Genomic DNA, 5806 nt, shown 5'->3' on the forward strand with positions numbered 1-5806 from the left:
TACATGTAGAAACTTTTGAAATGGTGTAACTTTGGCTATGTATATTTTCACCAAAAAGAAAAAAGGCTCCTCTAAGGTCGAGAAGGGAGAGTGTTGACATGTAGAGTGGTTGTTAACCAATGTCTTAAAACGATATGTGTACTGACTGTTTAATGAGAAAATATTTGTCCTGTAAACCTTCATCTAAAGTAGAATAAAAAAAAAAATTAAAAATAAGAGTGTCTAGGGCCATACTCTCCCGGTTTCTCCAGTCTCTTTCAGTCCAGTAAGTCTGGTCTTTTTTGTGAATTTGAAGGTTGTTTCACATTTTTCTCCCACTCTGTCTGGGACCCTCTATTGTGATCCCTGTCAGAGCAGTTGGTAGCAATAGCTGGGCACAATCTAGTTGTGCTGGGCGAAGTCTGGTGGAGGCTGTGGTAGTTGTGGTCCATTAGTCCTTTGGACTAATCTTTCCTTGTGTCTTTGGTTTTCTGCATTCTCCCATGATCCAGACAGGGTGGGACCAGTAGACATATCTTAGATAGTGGCTCACAAGCTTTTAAGACATCAGACACTACTCAACAAAGTAGGATGTTGAACATTTTCTTTATAAACTACGTTATGCCAATTGAGCTAGATTTCCCCAGAGACCATGGTCCCCAGGCCTCAGCCCAGTAATTTGGTCCCTCAGGGAGTTTGGATGTGTCTATGGTGCTTCCATGACCTTGCCTTGGACAAGTTGTGATGGCTTCCCCAGTATTGTGTACTGTCTTACCGTTTGCCAAAGTTACCACTTATCTATTGTTTAGTGTTTTTCCCTCCCTACTCCTCCCCACCCTCATAACTATTAAAGATTGTTTCATTTTGTGTGTAAGCATTTTCAAGAATTTTTGTTATAGTGGTCTCATACAGTATTTGTCCTTTTGTAATTGACTTATTTCACTCAGCACAATGCCCTCCAGATTCATCAATGCTGTGGGATGTTTCACAGATTCATCATTGTTCTTTATGATTGTGTACTATTCCACTGCGTGTATATATACCATAGTTTGTTTATCCATTCATCTGTTGAAGGGCACTTAGGTCATTTCCATCTTTTTGCCACTGTGAACAATGCTGCAATGAACATGGGTGTTCAAATGTCTATTCGTGTGACAGCTCTTTTTTCTCTAGAGTGCGTTCCTAGGAGTAGGATTGCTGGTTAGTATGTTATTTCTAGCTTTTTAAGGAAATGTCATATCATTTTCAAAAATGCTTGTGCCATTTTACATACCCACCAGCAGCACATAAGTGTTCAATCTCTCCACAACCTCTCCAACATTTGTTATTTTCTGGGTTTTGATACATGCCAGTAATGGCGGGGTGAGATGGTATCTCACTGTAGTTTCGATTTGCATTTCTCTAATGCCTAGTGATCCTGAGCATTTCCTCATGTGTCTGTTGGCCGCTTGAATGTCTTCTTTGGTGAAGTGTCTGTTCATTTCCTTTGCCCATTTTTTAATAGGATTATTAGTCTTTTTGTTGCAGAGGTGTTGGATTTTCTTATAGATTTTAGAGATTAGAACTTTGTTGGATATGTCATAGCCCAAATTTTTTTCCCCAGACTGTGAGATCTCTTTTTACTCTTTTGGTGAAGACTTTTGATGAGCCTGAGGTTTAATTTTTAGAAGGTCTCAGTTATCTAGCTTATCTTCTGGTGTTTGTATATTGTTAGTTACAGTTTTTATCCTGTTTATGCCATTTTTAAGGCCCCTAGCATTGACCCATTTTTCCTCCATTATCTTTGTAGTTTTTGCTCTTATATTTAGGTCTTTGAGCCATTTTGTTTTCTTTTTTATTGTACTTTAGATGAAGGTTTACAGAACAAATAGTTTCTCATTAAACACTACGCATATTGTTTTATTATGATGGCTAACAACCCCACGACACGTCAACACTGTCCCTTCTCAACCTTGGGTTCCCTATTATCAGCTTTCTTGTCCGCTCTTGCCTTCTAGTCCTTGTCCCTAGACTGTTGTGCCCCATTACTCTTGCTTTGTTTTATGGGGCTGTCTAATCCTTGGCTGAATGGTGAACCTCAGAAGAGACTTCATTACTGAGCTAAAAGGGTGCCCAGGGCCATACGCTTGGGGTTTCTTCAGTCTACGTCAGGCCCTTAAGTCTGGTCTTTTTTTTGTGAATTAGAATTTTGTTCTACATTTTTCTCCAGCTCTGTCTGGGACCCTCTGTTGTGATCCCAGTCAGAGCAGTCTGTGGTGGTAACCAGACAGCATCTAGCTGTATTGGACTCAGTCTGGTGGAGGCCGTGGTAGTTGTGGTCCATTAGTCCTTTGGATTAATCTTTACCTTGTATCTTGTTTTCTTCATTCTCCCTTGCTCCCGAAGGGGTGAGACCAGTGGAGTATCTTAGATGGCTGCTTACTTGATTTAAGACCCCAGATGTTACTCATCAAGGTAGAATGTAGAACATTGTCTTTATAAACTGTGTTATGCCAATTGAGCTAGATGTTCCCAGAGACCATGGTCACCACAGCCCTCTGCCCAGCAATTCAGTCCCTCAGGGAGTTTGGATGTATCTATAGAGCTTCCATGACCTTTCCTTGCACAAGTTGTGCTGGCTTCCCCAGTATTGTGTACTGTCTTACCCTTCACCAAAATTACCACTTATCTATTGTCTAATTAGTTTCACCCCCTCCCATCCCTCGTAACCAACAAAGATTGTTTCTTTTTGTGTGTAAACATTTTCATGAGTTTTTACGGTAGAGGTCTCATACAATATTTGTCCTTGTGTGATTGACTTATTTCACTCAGATTCATCCATGTTCTAAGATGTTTCACAGAATCATCATTGTTCTTTGTCATTGCATAGTACTCCATTGTGTATATGAACCATAGTTTGTTTATCCATTCATCTGTCGATGGGCAACTGGGCCGCTTCCATCTTTTTGCTATTGTGAACAGTGCTGCCATGAACATGGATGTGCATATGTCTATTTGTGTGATGGCTCTTATTTCTGCAGGGTATTTTCCTAGGAGTAGGATTTTTGGATTGTATGGTATTTCTATTTCTAGCTTTCTAAGGCAGCACCATATCATTTTCCAAAATGGTTGTATCATTTTGCATTCCCATGAGCAGTGCATAAGTGTTCCAATCTCCCCACAGCCTCTCCAACATTCGTTATTTCCAGTTTGTTTGATTTATGCCAGTAATGCTGGAGTGAGATGGTATCTCAATTGTGGTTTTAATTTGCATTTCTCTAATGACTAGTGATTGCGAGCATTTCCTTATGTGTCTACTGGCAGCTTGAATGTCTTCTTTGGTGAAGTGTCTGTTCATTTCCTTTGCCATTTTTTAAATAGGATTATTTGTCTTTTTGTGCTGGAGGTGTTGGATTTTTTTGTATATTTTAGAGATTAGACCTTTGTCTGACTTGCAGTGTCCAAAATTTTTTTCCCAGTCTGTAGGTTCTCTTTTTACTCTTTTAATGAAGTCTTCTGATGAGCATAAGTGTTTAATTTTTAGAAGATCCCAGTTAACTGGCTTATCTTCTGGAGTTTGTGTGTTGTTGGTTATGGTTTGTATCCTGCTAATGGCATGTATTAGGGCCTCTAGCGTTGATCCTATATTTAGGATCCTTTATATTTAGATCTTTGATCCATTTTGAATTAGCTTCTGTATATGATGTGAGGTATGAGTCCTGTTCCATTTTTTTTTGCAGATGGACATCCAGTTTTGTCAGCACTATTTATTAAAAAGACTGTTCCCCATTTGATGGACTTTGGACCCTTGTTGAAGATCAGGTGGCTGTAGGTGGATGTATTTACATCTGGGTTCTCAGTTCTGTTCCATTGGTCAATGTATCTGTCGTTGTACCTGAACCAGGCTGTTTTGACTACCATAGCTGTACAGTAGGTTCTGAGGTCAGGTGATGTGAGTCCTCCTACTTTATTCTTCTTCTTCAATAGTGCTTTGCTTATCACGGGCTTGTTCCTTTTCCATATAAGGTTAATGATTCATTTTTGGATGTCCTTTATTTCTTTTTCTTCCCTTATTGCTCTAGCTAGGACTTCCAGTACAATGTCAAATAAGAGTGGCGATAAAGAGCATCCTTGTCTCGTTCCTGTTCTCAGAGACAATGTTTTCAGCCACTCTCCATTCAGAATGATGTTGGCTGTTGGCTTGTCATAGATGTACTTTATTATGTTGAGAAATTTCCCTTCTGTAGCTATCTTATTGAGAGTTTTTATCAGGAATAAGTATTGTACTTTATCAAATGCCTTTTCTGTGTCAGTTGAGATGATCATGTGATTCCTTTCTTTCCTTTTATTTATGTGGTGGATTATGTTGATTGATTTTCTAATGTTAAACCATCCTTGTGTACCTGGTATGAATCCTATTTGATTGTAGTGTACTTTTTTTTTTTTTGATATGATGCTGAATTCTATTGGCTAGAATTTTGTTGAGAATTTTTGCATCTATATTCGTGAGAGATATTGGTCAGTAATTTTCTTTTTTTTGTGGTGTCTTTGCCTGGTTTTGGTATCAGGTTTATCCTGGCTTCATAGAATGAATTTGGAATTATTCCTTCCTTTTCTATGTTCCAAAATAGTTTGAGTGGTACTGGTATAAGCTCTTCTCTGAATGTTTTGTAGAATTCTCCAGTGAAGCCATCTGGGCAAGGGTTTTTTTCTGGGGTGGGGGAATTATTTTTATCACCTTTTAAATCTCTTGTCTTGTAACGGGTCTGCTCAGATTTTCAACATCACTTTGTGGTAGTTTGGGTAGGTAGTGTGTTTCTAGAAATTTATCCATTTCTTCTAGGTTTTCTAATTTGTTGGAGTATAGTTTTTCATAATTCTCTGCTATGATCCTTTTTATTTCAGTTGGTTCTGTTGTAATGTCACCCATTTCATTTCTTATTTGGTTTATTTGCGTCCTTTCCTGTTTTTCTTTTGTCAGTCTGGCCAGTGGTTTGTCGATTTTGTTGATACTTCAGAGAACCAACTTTTGGTTTTGTTGATTCTTTCTGTTGTTTTTCTATTCTCTATTTCATTTATTTCTGCTCTGATCTTTATTAATTCCTTTCTTCTAGTGGCTGTGGGCTTTTTTTCTGTTCTGTATTTGTTCGAGTTGTGTAGTTAATATTTTGATTTTGTCCCTCTCTCTCTCTTTTTTTTTTTTTTTGATGTGTGCATCTATTGCAAAAATTGTCCTCTGAGGACCGCCTTTGCTGTGTCCCAAAGGTTTTAGTATGATGTGTTTTCATTCTCATTTGATTCTAGGATTTTTTGATTCCATCTCTGATTTCTTCTATTACCGAGTGGTTTGTAAGCATGGTGTTACTCAGTTTCCACTTAATTGATTTTTTTTCCTTGCTCTACCTGTTGTTAATTTGTACACTGATGGCATTGTGGTCAGAGAAGATACTTTGTATTATCTCAACGTTTTGGATCTTGTTGAGGATTGCTCTGTGGCCTAAGACGTGATCTATTCTGGAGAACATTCCATGTTCCATTGGAAAAGAATGTGTACTTTGCAGGTGTTGGGTGTCATGTTCTATATATGTCTATGATGTCAAGTTGGCTATTGTGCCCTTTAGGTCTTCTGTATCTTTGTTGAGTTTCTTCTAGATATTCCGTCTTTTACCGAGAGTGGTGTGTTGAAGTCTCCTACTATTATTGTGGAACTGTCAATTTCTCTTTTCAGTGCTGTTAGTTTGATGTATTTTGCAGCCCTGTCATTGGGTGCGTAGATGTTTATTATGGTTATGTCTTCATGATGGATCATCCCCTTAATCGTTATATAGTGTCCTTTGTCTTTTATGGT

Source organism: Trichechus manatus, unplaced genomic scaffold, assembly GCF_000243295.1.
Source record: "Trichechus manatus latirostris isolate Lorelei unplaced genomic scaffold, TriManLat1.0 scaffold00203, whole genome shotgun sequence".
Lineage (NCBI taxonomy): Eukaryota > Metazoa > Chordata > Mammalia > Sirenia > Trichechidae > Trichechus > Trichechus manatus.